At 38.0% G+C, this 20,727-nt stretch overlaps 1 long non-coding RNA gene across 1 annotated transcript in view; it reads left to right on the forward strand.

Annotated features, from left to right (window-relative positions):
- Positions 1–20,727, forward strand: part of LOC122804077 — a 219,087-nt gene that overhangs the window by 131,224 nt on the left and 67,136 nt on the right. The gene's annotated exons all lie outside the window — the stretch shown is intronic.

The raw sequence follows: 20,727 nt of genomic DNA on the forward strand, positions 1-20,727 counted from the left end.
ACCCTCCCCTTGCACTCCATCTGCCTATCTGTAGTTTTATGTTTGCTATCATATATTTCCCGTTGTTGCTGCTGATCTCACTTACTGGGTGATGGGCCTTGATACCCAGGTATTTCTCTTCTTTGTCACTGGTTACATCCAAGTACTCCCATTTGTCTCTCCTGTCATTATGACTGTTGACCGTTTTGGATGGAGTTCTAGCCTGGCCTCTTTCCCAAACTTTTTGAAGACTGTAACAGCATGCCCATGTCTCCAAGAAGCAGCAGGCAGTCATATGCAAAAAGTTAATGGTGCACTGCTCATTATATCTTCTAGATCCTTCCAGTTTCTTTCTTAAACTCAACAACAATACCACCTTCACTAGTGGGAAGAGCCATGGGGATATTAAGTACCCTGTTTATTCCTTCTTCCTATTTGTACCATTTCTGGCACTTCCTCATTTACTGTGACTTTCAGTCCCAGTTTCTTATATAGAACCTTTGTCCCATTCAGAAGTCTATCATATTTCATTATTTGCATCAAAACACAGAACATAAATCCTTCATTCACTGTATCAGATGCAGTTTTAATATAAAAAAATGACCGCCCCAGCCTGTTTCTGGTCAGTATTTTTAGCTTGTTTCATCCATTTCCTTAATGATCTTGAGTTGTTTATGGATGCTTTCCCTTTAACAAATCCCACATCTGCCATGTGTGCCAATTTTACCAATAATCTCTGTAGTCTTGGGTGGTAATACTCTTGCAAGCATGTTAGCATCATCATTGATTGGAATAATGTCAGTTATCTGACATTAGTTTCCATGAGGGCAAAAGCAATGAAGACAAATCCATAAAAAAAAAAAAAAAAATCAATACAGTAAGTATAGCTGTACTGAAATCAAAATGCCATAATGAAAGGCATATCATGCTGTAGGTTCATAGGTTAGTACTAGGCTAACTGCCCTTGTGGGCCATTTTAAGCCTAGCTAATTACTCCATGTGAGAATCAAACCCTGTGTACCTAGTGTCTTCAAGGTAAACACCTTAACCATTATGTCAACCTCCCACCCCCGCACTTGTGCCTCAGCAAACAACAAAACTGGGAAAGGAGTCAATGACCTATTAACAGAAGCACATGGATATTACATGAAGGAAACATAGGAGAATGGCTGCCCACACATACACACACACACACACACACACACACACACACACACACACACACACACACACACACACACACACACACACACACCAGCACAGAAAAGCACAATGCAATACAGCATAATAGGCATGGAGCTCGTGAAGGCCGAAGTTGGCAGAATATGCAGAAGTGAGAGGCAAACAATGGATGGAACAGCTACAGTTGCAGGATTAGAGAACACAACAGAGAGACTGATGCTAAGCAAGGCAACAAGGAAGCAGCTATAATAAGGCTACAGAGGGCATACTGGGAAAAAGAAAACAAGCAAGGAGGATACTCAATGTCAGCAGGCAGTGGTCAGGTGTACACCATATCTGTTGAGGCCACTTACATGGCATACAAAGACAATACCTTTATTTAGAAAATGTATAAACACAGCAAACAATTCCCACACAAAAGATTACACTTTAAGCACACACTGCACATACTTCTTTGTGAAATGATTACAGTCACAGGCATAGAATAACATTCTTCATGTATTCCATTGTACTGTGGTCTGACCTATGCTCCATGACCTTCAGCAACTGCTCTTCCCAAATTCTCAATAGCCATCTGTGTGTTCAACCAATAGTCAGTCAAACATAATTTCCAGTTTGTTCTGTTTGCCCTGTAGAAACCTGAAGGCAGTAATGTAAATCCCTTATTGTTTACTGAGCAGGCTGCAAACTCAGTGATGCCAGGCTTCCACTGCATGTGTAGGTTCAAAGCAGTCCATAGATCAAGAGTGTACTTTGATGTACAGTGAAGATTCTTGGATCAACGATTTCCAAAGCTCCATGTCCTGTGCAAAATTAATGCTTCCTTTAAGTAATCCAAGACAGACATTGCATTGTCAGGGAAACATGGTCTCAGGTCAACAAATGCTGCAGGTACTTAAGGCAACTGCAGGAGTAGTAGCGCTACCATGCATTTAACACACTGCTGAAAGATGCTGTCAGAACCTTTTAGTGAAACCAGTCTATACCTCTGCACGTACCTCCAATGGCTGTGTGAAAAATGAAAAAGACAGCCCTTGGAGTATGTATTTGGGAAGTTAGATGGTACACTCTTCGCTGTAGCTATCTCAAAATCCAATGAGATAAATCATCGCTTAGCATTCAGATTATGCTGTTTCAGGAACTCAGCAATATGGGCTACATCTAATTGTATGCCATAAGTGTTCATTTTTTGTTAATATATATGAGTAGCACAAATTTACTGATACTAGAGAAGGAGAGGAGGCTATGTATACTACATGAATGCTGCAGGATATATCCCTTTGTTATGAGCATACCATCTATTACCCATTGAATGGTTTCACTCAGACTCTGCAGGTTACCACATATCATTATTAGAAGTAGACTCAGGCCACCTAGCTTGTTTGCATGGTAATGAGTTAGAAAGGACCCTGACATAAGTGGCCACTGATCAGCACTGAACCACTGCAGAGTCTCTATCCTTATGGTGGGCCCATGAATTTGCCCTCCTGAGCCTGTGTATTCTGAATACTATTGCTGTCTGAGGTAGCTGGGCATGTGCTATAGCAGTATGTTGTCTGTCTCGTAATTTCTGTAATACCTGGCTTGGGGATCATGGCTATTGCTCATGCAAATACTTAAATCCATCAGAACATTATGCACTGTGGTCTGTCGGGCATCAGGCAGGTAGTGGTACAGTAGTTCCTTCCCATCTGCAGTGGCTGTAGCGACTGCCCTTGTGTGTCATTTCTCTGTGCTTTTCAACTTGCATGCCCAATAGAACTTCTCCTTTATAGCCTTCTCCCAGTTAAAATGGTAGCCCACTATCAACAGCAGCTATTTTTGACACTGACTTTGTACATATCCATAGACATTAGCAATAGTACCAGGTGGCATGTGGCTGTCTAAAGTACTGACTTCCTTCTCCACTTGGACATTTTCAGCCATTCCTCCAGAGTGGTATATTGTTTCCATGACAACAAAAATGGCTGTTTAAATAGCCCTAGCTGCTGTTAAACTACAGTTCCTTTCTCTGGTATGTGTACATGGGACTTTTGCACATGTGGAAGCAGATTACTTCCTGATCAATGCTATTCATAAGCATTTTGCTTCTGGGGTAAATTTGTTAGTTCATTTATTTTTTTATTCTTTGGCAGTGACCATAAGTTTCACAATAGTCCTACCAATGATTGTACTTACGGCTCTTTGCATTTTTGCAGGTGGTCCATTTCAGTCACACAACCTCCTTATCCTGCTTCAGTCTGTATTTGTACAAATGTTATTATATGCGCTATTAATTAACAACATGTCATGTTCCCCAGTGATTCAAGATGCAGGTTAAAGGTTTGCTGAATCCTTTGGGTCATCCTTTCCTGTAGGTCATATTATCATTGTAATTCCCGCCATGCGCGCTTACAAACTTCCATCTGACAGGACTCCATTATAATCATGTTAGACTGTTTCTAGACTTATACACTTGTAAAGGTCTCCTGGATAACCATGCAGTCCTACAGCTTTTTCTGTTTTCCGATATCTATGACTTTTATAATCTTAGCTTTGATGATGACTCTACATTTTGTGTTCCTCCTGTTCTTCCTTGAGCCCTTCTTATAACAAGTCTTTTGACCACTTTACCTTGCCATGTCTTTCCTGCGGCCTGTATAAGACTAGCTAAAATTTTGAAAATGTACTCACCATATCCTACCTTTTGCTGCCTGTTCCATTTGCATCCTTCATAGTGCTTGTACAACACTCCAGCCTGTAGTCTTTGATTTTTCATGCTAGCAACCATCTCCCCACTTCTGTTTTCTCCAATGCCCTATCCCCTCTCCTACCTATCTCTGCATGTAGTTCACTTCCCAGATAACCTATATTTACTCATATAACCGTATTTTGTGCATTCTTCCTACTCATGATCTGTATCCTCCTTTTATCCCCCTTTTTTCTGTTGTGAGGTGTCTCTTGCTGCATTCTTGTTCCCTTAGACTCCCTCTCCAAGTAACTTTCCCTCCATTTCACTTGAATTTTTCTTGTTTCCTCTTCCACTACATGCTTGTCTTTAATGCATCTTTTATAATTTCCTGCACCAATATAATCTTTAAACTGCCACTCTTGTTCCATAGGTTCCACCTTCATCTACTTTTTGTACCCCCATCCACCTATCCATGCTGACTAAATATGGTTATAGTTAAGAGTTACAGTTGCCAGCTGTACTGACTGCTTCATCTCTCTCTCTCTCTCTCTCTCTCTCTCTCTCTCTCTCTCTCTGTTATCCCATCAGCTAGGATTATATCTAATCTGCTGACCTGCTTGCTTTAATTACATTAGAAAAGATTTGCCTGTTTATTCTGTTTTCTGACTGGAAGTGCAAACTGAGCAGAGCTCATTTTTACTGGAGGCCCTGGAAGAAAATCTCCAGTTAAATATTGCAAATGTTAAAGATCACCTGTAAGGGTCAAAACTACCTTTGTTTTTTTTTTTTGCATAAAAATAATATATGCAAACACTTTTTTCCTGAAAACCCAAAGGTCATTTCACTCCAGTTTACAACTAAATTATGTTAAAAATCACTTCCAAACGTGGAAGTTTAAACTTCCATAGCCGTGTTTATGGCATTAATATTCGTGGGTGGGAAGGAGGTGGTTATGTCACTTTGGGTTCCAGCCCTAATTGTGGTGGATTAGGATGGGTAAGTAATTGTGAATTAAGTTATATAATTGCCAAGGTGTTCAATTAATTTTTAAAGTAATTTTATTTGTAAACTGAAGTGAAATCACCTTTGTTTTTTGCATAAAAAGTGCTTGCATGCATCTTTACTCATAATAACACTTTTTTATGCAAAACTCAAAGGTCATATTAACCCCTTTAGACATCACACACACACACACACACACACACACACACACACACACACACACACACACACACACACACACACACACACACACACACATAGTTTTTTGAATTGCTGGAGTGGATGTCTTATGGTGAATATGGGAAGGTGATCATTTATGGTGCCTGGTAGAGAATCTGTGTTAGAGAAATTGTTAGATTTACTAACAAGTATCCAATTGATTATTGAGGCTTTATTGCTGGGTTGGTTAATTCTTGTTGTTGTGTGGATTAACTGGTGGAAACAGTCACTGTTTTTTTTCCATTATTGTACACTCAAAATTTGTCTCTGTATGCATTTTACTTTTTATCTGTATCTTATGGAGCTTTTCTCTCCACGCTTCCACTGAAAGGTGGTAATCCACTGGGTTAGACTTTTCCAGTCAACAAAAACAATTAATAAATAAATAAAACTGCATTTGTAGCCCAGTTTCTATCACTGTAAAAACAATTGCAAGCCCATTCATCTAACTCTTACGCACCATGTTCATTATCTACCTACATACAGCATATCACAAAGAAATAAATACAGAATTTTGTGGAGGATACATAAAGATAATATTTACCTAATGACAATAATTAATTATGAAAGTGTAGACTTAGGTGTCTAGAACAGGTGCTTGATTTACTGCTGGTTCCTTTTAGGTAAAGGAGTTCAAAGAGTGTTGGGACATTCATAGTGCAGAAACCTTGGCAGAGATCACTGCCCTCAGGAGTATATATGACACTTAGAAGAGGCACAGAGTTTTTGTTCTATTAGAGTCGATAAGGGTACTGAGACCTGAGATCTTTTTGTTGAGGAAACATTGAGGTCTGTCAAGCTGGTTTAGGTGCTTGGAGAGGTGCATGGTGAAGAGTGTATTATATTCAGTGATGGGCCTAATAAGGGATGAATACATTGGGACTACAACTTCTCTGACCTCGAGAAGATACCATGAATGATAAGCTGTACAATAATAGTATTTTCTAACCACCACAGAGATGTGGCAGTCAAGGAAGTGCGCATAGTTTTCAACTGTGCAGAATGTCAAGATTTTTGCCTCACATTTTCCATCTATTCCTCATAAAATTTGTTATTTTCTGGCACACCCCTGATGATTGAAATAACAAAATAATGCCATACACTTGAATTTCAGACTTCATATGCTTCAGAAGATGCATGTTGACCCAAATCCTATTATTCTAGCCACTTTCTAAGTTTGTAAGAGGAATATTTCCTTCTAATAATCCTTCTGCGTGGCACACCTCATCACAAAAGGTTTCTCATCCAGAAAAAAAGAGGTCATTGCTCCCCTCTACTCATCACTCATTAGACCCATTATAGAGTACAATGCCCCTTTTGGTATGTACCTCACAAGACATCTACAAAAACTGGAAAGGCCACAGAAATACCTCACAAAGAGGATTACCGGCCTCAAACAGATGCCCTACACAGACCATCTTAAAAAACTCCAGCTTTACTCCATCGCATATCGCCTACTCAGAGGTGATCTCTGCCTAACATACAAAGCTATGTCAAACCCAGAGCTGTTGGACATGCTCCACTTAAAGAAATCCCAATCCCTCTGAGCTACAGGCTCTAGGGACCTAAACCTGGTCACCACAATAAACAGAACATGCCGGAGGGATAGATTCCTGTCCCAGAGACTTCCCATACTCTGGAATAAACTACCTATCTATATCAAACAAAGCTCCTCATTAGCACTCTTCAAGAAAAATCTTGATGATTGGATGGGAAATAGGAAATTCACCCGGGGGATCACCTCTGTGGCTCTGCTCAACAGTGGCACAGGAAAATAATTTTCTTGGGTGGCAAAAGCCAGGGTACCTTTTTGGCTGGGCTTATATAGGCCCCAGGGCCGATAGCCTAGTACCTGCCTATGAACCTATGAACCTATTTAAAATCTATTCATATTTTTGGGCCTTTCTCCCCACATTATTTTAAGCTCTGTCCAGATTTCTTGCTCTAAGAGGTCGAGAGGTATGGAAGTGTGTCTTAACAACATACTTACTTGAGTCCCCATTGACTGTTAAATTTAAGTTAAATGTTACTGGTGATTAGAAGTAGTAATAATACTTTTATCAAAGGAAACTATGATGCATTTCTTAGTGTTTTTTTTTAAACATGAAACAGCTTTACTGAATTATCACTTATACAAACTCAAAAGGCCAAGTGTGAAAAAAAAGAACCAAAAAGAACCAAACATACGCTGCACTCAGAGAAGCTAAATACACACTTATATTGTACCCTAACCTCTTTAATTAACCAATCAAATTAAAGTAACAATCACATCACCTTTAAAATTTCTAAGCATACTGAAAAACAAGGATTGAAAATGCACACAAATGAATCAGATGACATTTTAAACCATTCATAATTTTCTGGCTGTCAGTTGGCTCTTTTTGATTATGTTCTGAAGAAGTTATGTGTATATTAAGACGAAAACGCTTAACTATTCTACCACGTCTGTTCTCCAAGGGCAGCATGGATTTGGTTCTTTTTGAATTATCACTTGTGACATAGGCAGCCATACATTTCTACAAATGAAAACAATCCATATTGACATATTTTCAGTTGCAGACATTATGCATCACATATAATCCTGTATACAGTCATTGTCAATTGAACATTACATAGCTCATTCAATTCCTGCCTTCCCTTAAACCTCATTCCTCCTCCAAAACATTATTCTGCATGTATTGCTCCCACAACTCCAATTTTTCTATGTAATTTGCTCCTACCCATTTTCTAAAGATCCCACTTCCAGTTCTTTTATCTCTGTTACTATATTCACTACTTGTAATACGGGTGGTTTAGATTTTGATTTCCATTTTGTAGTAACTGCTTTTTTTGACATCCAATAGAATTAAACTCAGCAAGGCCTTACTATGTCTAGGCAATTCCAATTCTGTATTACATCTCAAAAATCATTTCCTTAGTTACACTAATTTGCTTACCCAATATTTCTGACAGAATAGTCTACAGGAAATTTTTAAAGTCTGTCAACTCATTACACTCACAAAAATATGTTCCCAATTACCTCTTTCTTCCATCACACCTCCAACATTTGCAATCTACCTGAGGAAAAAATCTTTGGAATCTGCTTGGGGTATAAAAATACCTGTGCAAACACTTCCAAGCAAAAATCCTAAATCTTCTAGGGTCTATATTAAATTGTCAAAGTTTTACAACTTTGAATCACTAGACATCGAACACTAGTGATTGAAGTTGCAAAACATCGAACAATTAAAAAAAAAAAGTAAAAAAAGTAAAAGGGTTTAAGAAGGGGGGCAAGCCCCCCTCACCCCTGGCTACTTAAATATACCAACTCCAAGATCGTGCTACAGAGTAGCAAAGGGAAATCGTCCCTTTCCACACCATACTCCGTTAAAGTGTGATCTTGGAGTTGGTAGATTTAAATAGTGGGGGGTGCAGGGGGGCTTGCCTCCCTGCTTAAAGCAGTTACTTTTTTTTTTTTCTCTCTTTTTTTAATCAGGTATTCAAAGTTTCAGTACTTCGATCATATGGGGTTGACTATATTGTGTTCAAAGTTCTGAAACTTCGATTATCTGATATAGACCCAATCTTCTACACTATGCTGCATATTTGGGAACCATACGTATATCCTCCCATTGTTTCATTTTGAATTGCTTATCCAGTCTCTCTTCCCACTTCTTTCTAACTTTCTCTGATTGATTCCTATAGTCATCATGCAATATTTTATATGCCCTACTAGTTATGCCCTTTTTAACAGCATATTCTGTTCTAGATTCCAATAGAAAACTCTACCAGTGCTGGCTTTTCAGTTAGGAAACCCCTATTCCTTTCTCTCTACCTATACTCTGATATCAATCCTTGATAGGGAAGGCAATTTCTAGCCTGCAGTTCAAATGTATTCTTGGTCTCTTCCCATTCTATCACTTTTTTCTGTAATTATTTGATCCCAATGCGGTGGTGGTGCTGCGGTAGCGTTGTCACCTCACAGTTAGACGTTGCCCATTCGATTCTCAGAGCATCTTCTGTGTGGCAACATGTGTGAATGGGCGTTCCTTCGTTGAAGGTTGTGCATTAGGCCCAGCAAGCCAGCACGTAAAAATCTACTGCCAATCATTAGCAGACCGGAGTTCCGCTGTGGCGACCCCTAACCGGGAAAAGCCAAAAGACACAAACAATTTGATCCCAATTTCTTGGTTCATTTGCCAGTTTTCTTCAGTAACTTCCTGCCCCTTTCGCTTATTCTCTTTACCCCTAATTGCAGTTGCCCCTATCAGCAGAGTCTCTTTTCTCTATTCCTGTGTTTGCTTAGTTCTTAGAATACTTTATGCTACTTTATGAATATAATATTCTATATAGTTACTGTTGGTCTCCTTAAGGATCTGCATCCAAAATCCCAGTCTTTCCTTATTTCTTGAGCTTCCCCCCTGTTTCATCATCGATTTCCACATTGAATTATAGCTTTTGCTTGTGCTATGTATAGGTGCCTTAACTGTGTAGGTCTGAAATACTCCTTTAAATCAGGTAATCCCAAACCACCTTGTTCTGTTGGAAGGATCAACTTATCCCACTTGACGCTTGCCTTCTTCTCCACCCAGATAGAATCATTCAACTGTTATTAATTTCTATCCACAACTTCTCCACTGGATGATAAAAATATGCCCGATCTGTTTATAAAACTAAAGAGACTAAAAATTCTTTCATTGCTTGTATCTTGCTATCTACATGCATAAAAGAGAACTTCCAGTTTCTCAGTTTTGTTATTATCTTTTTTAGTTTCTTCCCACACATCCTTAGCTTCCATAACAGAATCCTTTTTAACCCATACTTCTATGTACTCAATGTTATCATATTCCCATAAATAATGATATTACTGAACCAATTTGTGCACGAATACTTAGTTTACAGCTATTGTGTTTGTTGTATCCTCATTACTTTTGTATCCTGAAAAGACTTGAAACTGTCTGAGAAAGTTCCACAACACTGAAATATCCTTGTCTGCTTTTATTGGGTGTAAAATAATATCATCTGCAAATAAAGCTAACTTTTCTTGATTACCATACCAATTATATCCTAGAATTTCTCAGTCCCTTATTTTCTTTGCCAGTGGTTCTAAATATAATGCACCCTTGCCTGGTTACTCTTTTCAAATAGAATGTACCACAGAGGATCCCCCCCCACTTTAATTTCCACCTCCGATCTCTCATATATCCTCCTAATTAACCTTATTATTGTGTCAGGGAATACAAATACTTCCATTCCCCTACTCATAAAATCCCAGCTTCCTTTGTTGAATGCTTTATCTGCATTAAGAGCCACAAACAGTGGTATTTCCGTATATTTTGCTTCTCCCCGAATCATCGTTGTTTAATTAATGCTGTCAAATGTTTGCCCCCCCTCTACAAAATACACTGATCCATATGTATCAATTTTGGCATTCTTTTAGCCATTATAGACATAAACAGTTTATAATCATGGTTTAGAATCAAAATGGACAGTGGGTCTATATGAAACTAGATCTGATGGGTCTTTATCAGTTTTAGGTATTACAACTACCATAGCGTTCTTCCAGGATATTGGTGTTTCTCCTCCTTTTAAAATACCATTAAACAAAACCTTCTAGATCACTTTATTCTTTCCTAGCTTCCTAACTTCCACAGGAGTACCATCTATTCCTGGACACTTTTCTGTAGATTGGTTATACATCACCATTTTTATCTCATCTTCTCCTATCCAAAATGCTAATAATTAAGCCTTATCTACTTCTAACACTGACATATTTAATTCTTCCATAAACATTCCCATTTCTACTTATTCTTGATGTCTGCATTTTTCTACTTCATACAGATTTTCATACATTTTCCAAAATATTTCTATTACTTCTATAGGATATCCGATTATTTTCTTTGTTATAGCACCCCCTCTAGCTTTGCAACAACTCTTTATACTTTCTGCTGTCAGAGCTGTAGTGCTAAAAACTTTTGTGCTCTGGATATACTATCAAAAACAGTTGCTTATCAGCAATCTTTCTAAACTCATGTATATTATTGAGGTAGTCTCTTATTTTTTCTTTAGCATAGTGCAGTTGCACATATTCATGTTCTGTGAGATTCCCCCTATTCTGCAAAACTTTAACCTTTGTTAGTCCATATAAATAATTCTTGTTACTACTTAACCATATCTCATTTTATGTTTACCCTACTTATAAACTCCACTTTCATTTTATCCCATTACCTAGCTATATTTTCTGATGAAATTTCTATCATCCCTAATAACTCCTGATTAATTTCCACTACCCATTCCTTATATTCCATTCTATTTAACAGATAGGTGAGGAAGCGCCAGTGTCTCATTTTTATTTCATAACCCTGTATTTTTATTTAAGTCATTATTGGTGTATCATGTGAAATAGTTATTGAACGCATATTAAAACTTTCAATTAAGTCCACTTATTTCTGTGAAATATCCATTTCTTTCTAGCCTAGTCCAGTTTTTGTACCTTGGGGAATAATATGTAAACTCTATGAGTACCTACTACTGAATTCACATCATCCATACCAAATATTTTCATAAATTTATTCAAAAATCTACTCTAATTTGTTATATTTTCTCTTCTAGGCCTCCCAGATACATCTTCACTGTTGAAAATCAAATTCCAGTCCCCACTTATAAATAATACTCCCTGCTGAAAGCTGATTATTTCTGCCAGAATTTTCTTAAACTCCATTGCAGCAGCTGTAGGTAGAAAATAAATACATGCCAGCAGAATCCTCATCTCTTGCCAGTAGCCCCTTACTGCTGCAAATATACCAATATTATCTAATTTCCCTCTTTCATCACTAGTGGAACTCCTCTAGCAATTAATATCAGTACTCTCCTTTTCCTTTGTCCCAAATATTCCACCGAATAACGATCCTGAAAGCCTTTCTTTATCAAATTCACATGCTTAGTTCTTTCCAAATGTGTCCCCTGAAGAATAACTATTTGCACTGTGCATTTCTTTTTTATATATATAACTGTGAGACCATTTGTATTCAAAGATAATATGAAACATGTTGCCATTAAGATAAGAAGTTATTATTTTCACCTGTTATGTATAACAGCTTTTTAATGTCTAGTTTCAGCTTTTGTGTTACATGCGTATACTAATGTTTGGCAGATTGATCTTTTATCATATCCATTTGAACTTATGTCACATCTTACAGGACTTTTTATTTTAATGAAAGCCCTCAAAAAAGAAAACACACCCCAGAACACTACCATAACCTATTGAACACACAAAAAAATTATATTTTCAAATACTGAAGTTTAACCTTCCTAATAGGAACAATTGTCCCAGATTGACAACTACACTCACAAGTTTAAATTGACCTATAATGAAGGTTATCCATGCTAAGATGCACGGTACAGCATGTGCTTCTACTAAGTGCTGTCTGTTTTTTGTCTTATCTTTATTCCTCTCCCAGATGTACAAACATTGAATGTTTTCAGAAATTATTATCTTTTAGAGAAAAAAATATTCTGTTTTTATTGCCCTCTTATCAGCTTGTCACCATAGAAACATGAGAACCAGATACACAGTCGCCTTCAGCTACAAACTTCTCATGTTGCACTATGAACATTTATTTGGTAAAAGGAAAACTTTTCATTACATTTAATGTTCTTTTATTTACTTGCTTCAACTGAGCACTTGTTAGATCAAACCAAGGGCCTTAATCCAGTCATTCCCCTATGCTAAAATAAGAAAAAGCATATAAAGTGTATATATATCATACTGTGTATAGTTTTAAAACCCATACCCCACCTTAAAAACCTAAGATTACAGCCTATTATCTTAAATATTCTTTTGTTCGGGCTATCTTCTTTTTACGTTGCAATGCCTACATTTCTTAAAACTAAACAAGAAAAAAAAAGTGAAGGAAAAATAGTGGGCACCTGTTTAATATCCCTATAACACACAAACATAACTGAAAATGCTTTACTGCATAACATGCAGTATATGTCATGTTTTATAAAAAACAAAAATTATTTTACTTACAGTTACCTCTTTCTTCCCTATCTGCTCCTTAATGTTGCTCCAAACATTAATGACATGTAGTAGGGCATATGGTTTGTAGTCACCTACAAGTTTTGCAAAATCAAAAAGCGCAATATTTCCATTTTTTTTGTTCCACCATATTTTACAAATATGATTGATGCTTTGTAATCCCACATTTACTCATTAATTTCTGATTTGCTGTTTTGCTTCCTGTTGGTCTCCATATCCAAACTCTAGTCTCTGGTTCATTTCCAACCTACTCATGGTTCTTCTAGTCAACTCCTGTGCTTTTCTCTATCTCCTAAACATTTTCCTTTGGAACATTGGAAAAGGTTTCACTGGCATAGACTCTCTATGAGCTTTATGAGAAGAATAAGAAGTAGAGTTTCTTTCTGTTTGATAGCTTACTTTTTTGGACAAACGTTTTTATTTCCTCCTTAGCATGTTCTGCATCAAAATGGCTTTGACCCTCCATAAAAATATTCTGAAGATAACTGGATACTGCAGCTTGGATCTCTCGACTGTTTCTTGATGTTCCTGACTGTTAGAATAAATGTACTCCTGTTCTACCTTGTGGACAGTGAATAGTAACTTTCCACAAACACTCTACTGTCTCCAGCTTTTAGTACTTTGTCCTTCTGCCACTTTTGTGTCAGAATCAACTCATTCTGCTGGTAGGATTGCATCTTTACTATTAGATGTCTTGGCTGCTTTCTCGTGGCCAGGTTTGGAGCATACATATAAAGTACCCTTTCAACTGCCAATTCCTGCAATGGAATACCAGTCCAGTTGCTTAGCTCTGCTTTAATAAAATTAATACAGTCTGTTCCTTCCAATTTCTCTGGTACAGCAGAAAATCTAAGGTTTTCCCTCCATGCTCTGTCTTCTAATTCTACCATTTTTCTGAAACATCTTTTCTTCAGCAGTGTCATACTCAGCCAGCCTTTCTTCATTTTAACCTTTGTTCTTTGCAGTTTTATCAACTCATCTGAATATTTTTTTTTCGGTTTCTTCCATTTTTTTTCAGTCTTTTGTTATTTGACTTGATATAGTCCTTCAATGTCTTACTCAATTTAATCACCTCTGAGCACATTTGACTCATTTTTTCCCTCTGGATTATTGGAAGTCATGTTTTGCACCAACTTTGGAGCTTGAACTGTTTTTTGCTGAACAGCTGATGTTTTCTCCTCACCTTTTGTGGTTGATTTTCTTCCAGGTTCTCTAATTCTTCTTTGCTGGCATCTGGGAATTGCACTTACTAGCCAGTAACTGACATTTACATAAAAAACGTACTAGCCAGTAACTAAAATGTATGCAATAAGACAAATTTACTGGCTGTTTTTTATGAGTTTCTGTTTTTGCACTTGGAGAGCTGAAATTAAGCTGATACTTAGTGTGAAGCCAAGTTGTAAGTTCCTCCATGACACTCATACAATACTGATTTTTTCCTTCCTCTAAGCTTAACAACAGTAACTCAGTATTCACTGTTTCAGCAATAGGTTAAGACACTTGTGACTCATTCCTAATAGTACTGTAATAGAATGGCTAGAATTTGTCCTCAAATAATGCCATTATCCCCAGGCTGAGTCTGAATTCGGTCAGTGTTGATCAGTGCACTATTCTGCTAAACAAAAATAAATGACTGTGGACAGTGAATAGTGCCATGGAGGAACTTACAACTTGGCTTCACACTAAGTATCAGCAAGCACTCAGGTCTCTCAACAGCAGGTACAAATACGACTCAGTCATTGTCCACGCTGGTGTAAACGACCTGAGATGTACCTCCTTGGACTACATGAAAAGAGACATTGAGGAGCTCTCTGATTATGTAGCCCAGGCAGGTATGACCCTGACCTTGAGCAGTATCCTACCTTCACCAAGAATGATGCCACAATACAGAGATAAGATGATCAGCTTTAAGAATTGGCTTAAACTCTGGTGTCATTCAAAGGGGATCCAATGTCTGTCTGCCTGGGATGACATGCTGGACAAGCCACGCTGCTTGATGAGGGGGGCGGCACCTGTCACCCTGGGATTCGGATATTGGCAAAGGCTCTTGCCACCCCCATAGTGCCTTTTTAGGCAAGGCTCAAATTCTAAACCTACCACCCTAGAACACAAAAAGGAAAAACTAAGGGTAATGCTGCTCAATGCCAGAAGTCTAAATCTCAAAATGCACAGGCCCTTCTCAGTATGGAGAACATCGATGTCTGTGCAGTGACAGAAACCTGGTTCAAGGCTCCTGAGAGCACCCCAGCACTATCAGGTTTTACCTCTTATCATGCGTTCCCCAAAATCCGGACAATACCAAGAAAGGAGGGTAGCCATATTCATCAAAGACACCCACACCTCAAGACTGGTGGCAATGCATGATGCATCGGAGACCATCCAGGTGCAATTAACCATAGGCAAGACTGCTCTGCAAATTGTAGCATGTTACAGGCCACCCTCACAAACTCAGGAACCTCACATGGCCTTCCTGAAAACACTAGAGGATAAATGTATCACCAAACACCATCATACTAGGTGACTTCAATTACCCTAATATAGACTGGGAACACTACTCAAGCCCAAACACCCTAGCCCAAAAGTTCCTGGAATTCATAAACTCAAATGCCATGGAACAACTAGTCACCATCCCACAAGAGGAGAAAACATACTTGATCTCATCATCACGAACATGGGAGCACAATGTTCAACACCTCACTGGTGAGATCAGATCACAAACTAATCTCGCTGGAGGTCCTCATCCCGCCCCACCTGAAATAAAAAGACCACAGTCACTTCTAAAGACTAGTGTGGTCTCCTTTAAGTCCCAAACAGTACTCAAGCCGCTGAATCACTTACAAATGCCTTCTACCAGCACCTGCAGGACTGCATGGATAAGGCAATCCCAAGCAAAACAAAGACTCTTTGTACCAAAGGCAGTCTGGTGGACCCCAGCCATAAACAAACTCTACAACAAAAGGAGGAAGCTACTACAAGATAGAGCAAAATCCTTAAAAGGTAAGACACCCTTGATCACTATAAGTAAAACTAAGAGCTCTCATAAAATCATCCAAAGCAAATTTTGAGAGAAAAATAGCTAAAGACTCAAAAGACAATCATAAGGCCTTCTTTAGCTATGTTAGAAACCTGGGAGGAAACTCCCAGATATGCTCAGAACTAGTTCAAAATGATGTGAAGATTTCTGATCCTACAGACATTGCTAACATACTGGCTGACAGGTTCAGTGCAAACTTCTCCCCAAAAGGAGAGATATCTATACCCATCTCCAAGTGAGAACTGCTCTCAAAACACAGCATCCATGGGACCTGATGGTGTAATTAAACCCACAGCTAGGACAGCTGTTTAATCATAGTCTTACCTCTGGATACATACCCAGGACTGCAACTGTGGTCCCACTTCACAAAGCTTGACAAGCCTTATCTGCAAAGCCATGGAGAGGATCATAATGGACCTCATAAATAAAGACATAGGAATTTGCAGACTTTGGATCCATCCCAGTTTGGCTTTGTCAAAGGCAGATCATGCCTTCTAAACTTGGTTGACTTTTTGAAACAGTCACCAAAGCCATTGATGAGGAAAGGCAGTCCATACAGCCTACCTCGATCTGGCGGGTATCATTGAAAAACTCATCAGCTTAAATGTTAACCCATACATCACAAGATGGGTTGCAAACTGGCTGAGTGACAGAACCCACAGGGTCAGAGTTGCTGGCGCCATGTCAGACTCAAAGCCTGTCACAAGTGGTGTACCACAGGGCTCAGTCCTGGGGTACAAGCAAACACAGGAGGGTTATGGCTGACAAAGTTTGCAGATGACTGCAAACTGGGCGCATAGTAAAACACATCTGACACAGATATCCTTCAGAAGGGTCTCACAGAAGCGGATAACTGGTGCCAGAGCCATGGCCTAAAGTTAAATGCCAAAAATGCATAGTCATAAAACAAGGTTACCCCTAGCTACCAAATAGGTGGCAATCCACTGAGCACAGAAGAAGTTATCAGGGACCTGGGGACCCAGGTTGATAGTAGTCTGTCATTCGACACCCATGTAGCTAAAGTAGTTAGGAAGACCTTCTACATTGCCCACCTTATCATGAAGGGATTCTCATCTAGATCAAGGGAGGTCATAGTCTCCCTATACTCATCACTCATCAGACCAATGATTGAGTACAATGCCCCATTATGTATCTGACCCGACACTTGCAGCAGCTGGAGAGGCCACAAAAGTTCCTCACCAAAAGGATAAAGGGTCTCAAACATCTGTCCTATGCTGCCCGACTGAAAGAACTCCAGCTCCATTCAGTCGCCACCGCTTTGCTCAGAGGTGACCTTTGCCTAACATACAAGGCCATGTCAAACCCAGATTTGATGAATATGCTTCACCTCAAAAATCTAGATCCGTCAGAGCCACAAGCTGGAGGATAGATTCATCACCCAAAGACTCCCTATGCTGTGGAATAAAATCTGGCCTTGTTCAAGAGAAATCTTGACCAATGGATGGGAGATGATTACCTCAGTGTCACTGCTCAACAGAGGCACAGCAAAATAATGGGTATAGTTCCCCATACTAAAAAACTATGGGCTAGGCTTGTAAATGCCCCCGGGCAGATAGCCTAGTATGAACCTATGAACCTATGAACCTATGAAATAAATAAGTAAATATACAGGTCACAAATATCTAGGTTCCCATTAAAAAGTAGGAATTACGTTTGAGACCAGATGTGCTATTTTGAAACAGAACTTTTCTTGTCTCAGAACTTGTGTAATGCTCATAGAAATCAGTAAAGTTAAAATAATTGACTTAATTCATTTATTATTCCTTTAAGTGTGTTAACCAGGAAGGTGGAGTGGTTCAAAAACCCTTTTCAGCCATGTCCCAAGCTTTCAACAAACCTAAATTAATATTAATGCAACTTAAAATTATTACAAAAGAATAAGATAAACCTTTGTAAATGCAAATTCAAAATATAGATTAGACAATACTTTCAGAATAACAAAGTGCAGAAGGTTAAAGCAAACCAGTCCCATACAAAGACTTCCACTAGATACTGAAAAATATGATAGAATGAATGTAATTGAATCCAGGGTAACTGATTTCTGATTCTCTCAGGTAATATTGCACATAATTTGGCTAGAACTTCAGACAGTATTGGATGTATTTTAATTGCATTAATATTTCATAATAGATAATTATTGGTTTTAGATTTTTTACACTGATCTTTTACACTATTTATCTATTATTTTAAAATATTATTTTAAAATATTGCTTTAAAACAATGTGTTAGATGAGAACTGTTTAAGCTATATACTTTATGTAATGAATGAAGGTGGTTGCCGCTTTAAGAGCAGCTGATTCCTGCTGATTCAGGAACCAGCTGACTTTTCACTTCCTTTTCACTTCCTATATAGTGAATGGCCTATGTTGTATAATTATCTGAAGAAGTTGAGCTATGTGACCTGATGAAAAGTGCTTTATGTGATTTTTTGTTTTTTGTAATAAATAGTATGTTAACTCATCGTGCTTGCAGGATTTATTTGGGCAGTTGGGTACACTGTGGTGCTTCTTCTTTTGGTAGTATGGATCCAGTTTGTGTCTTAGCTTAGTATTGGAGGTATGTCCATTTTTTATCCTTGCTGCTGTCATCTGTTAACCTTCTTCGAGTTGATTGGCCCATTTGTACCTTCTTGTGGCAAGAGATAATCATGGAAGACCATCAGGCAGGCATTCATTATTTTATTATTATTATTTTTTTATGATAGCCTGCATCCCTAGGCTTATGCAGCTGATGTGCATATTAACTTGCAGTTATAAAAAGGTGCTGCTCTGGGCTTCCCCTCCTTGCTGATGTGCATAATCCTATACATGCCCTACAGAAGGCTACTGCTTATTATAGATTGGCAAAGCCAAATGCACGTCTCTGATCATAATGATACATGCTGTAGTCCTACTTAATAGTAAGAATTGGGTCTGTACCACATTGTCGAACTCTTAAAAGTTTGACCGTCATATGGTCGACCCCATATGATCGAACTTTTAAGTTCGAACATTTCAATGGAGATCTCGGTACAGTGTGGAATGGGAAGATTTCCCTTTTCTGCACTGTAGTGTGATCTCGGAGTTGGTATATTTAAAGAATCGAGGGGGTGTGGGCAGTGCATGGGGGCTTGCCCCCCTGATTAAACCATTCAGATAGTTTTTTTCTTTGGTTTATTTTTTTTATTACTTTTTCAAATATTTAAAAGTTCGATCACATGGTGTCAACCATATGACGTCCGAACTTTTAAAAGTTTGATTATGTAATATAGACGCATGAGAGTCATGGTGCAACAGGCCATATTGCTTGCATTCCCCAGTATAGTTGAGCCAGTGTTGACCACTCACTCCTACCATCCCTGATTGTCTTCTCCAGTGCCCAGGTCACTATCTGAACCAGAGTTATTTGGGAGGTGTATCCATTTTTCACAGAAATAATATTTCTGTAGAAAATCTTGGAAAATTAACTGATTCTATTACATCTAAGGCTAAGCAATAAAATGAACACTATGCATTCACTTCTTAGCATTTTACCAGTGTCAAAATTTTGCTAAGCAACAATCCTTTTTAAATATACCGAGTAGTCCCACATATGCTTTGCATACTGTCTTATGGGGAGATGGAAAATGTCTGTTTAATGACACATCTACCATAACAAGTAATTATATGCACGAAAAAACTGTTTGTGGATTTCTTATTAATCAGTAATTTTTAACAACTTACATAAAGCCTACCAAGAAGGAGTAATGTTTTAGATTTGGTGGCTTCTAATACTCAAAATGTTTTCCATAATGGAACTACAGAAGTACTTTAAAGTAATTTGGACCATTATTCCAAAAAGTTTGTATAACACAGTTTTCGTATCTAGGTCTACCTGAACTGTGACTTGCAGGTGATCAGTAGCACCTTCTCAAGTGTTACCAGAAAATATGCCATTGATATTAATAACCTTGAGGCAGTATATAATGTTTTCTTTGTATTATGTCATAACGTTATAGATCTGCATGTTAAAGGTGTCAAAATAAAGTATCTCATTTAGAAGAACAACTCCTTGGTGGACTCAGGCTCTTAGAAAACTTAAAAAAAAAAAAAGCGTTTTCATATAATGCAAGAACTCCTACGACTAAGCCAAAATGACTAAACTAGATAAACTAATCAAACTGTGCAAAACTATTTCAGTCTAGCTAGAAAAGCATATAATACAAAATTCTGAGATGAGTCTTGGACAATAAACAAAGCCATTGTTTAATTATGCTAGGTTTTTGTGAATATTTTGGTATATTGTTCGAACCAGTGTAAACAGTAATTTACTTTATGATCTTTTAGATATTGATGAATCATTTAATAGGTGTTTCTCAGTTTTCTCTTGCTAGTTTGCCTATACCTCTGAAACCTGAATTTTTTCCCCTGATTTACATACATACTGTCATCAGATACTGTATGTGTAAAAGTACTCATTTTTGTAAAAAACGATGGCAGCACGAGACTGAATCATCTTCAACAGAAGTATATATGCTGGTTATATACCATAAGTATATAATGCAAATGTTTTGAAAACAATGTTTATTACCTCATGTTCAAGATCAAATCAATTTACAAGTAAGGGGTATGAGGCAGCAGT

Source organism: Protopterus annectens, chromosome 6.part0 (assembly GCF_019279795.1).
Source record: "Protopterus annectens isolate FY-2018-M chromosome 6.part0, PAN1.0, whole genome shotgun sequence".
Taxonomy (NCBI): domain Eukaryota; kingdom Metazoa; phylum Chordata; order Ceratodontiformes; family Protopteridae; genus Protopterus; species Protopterus annectens.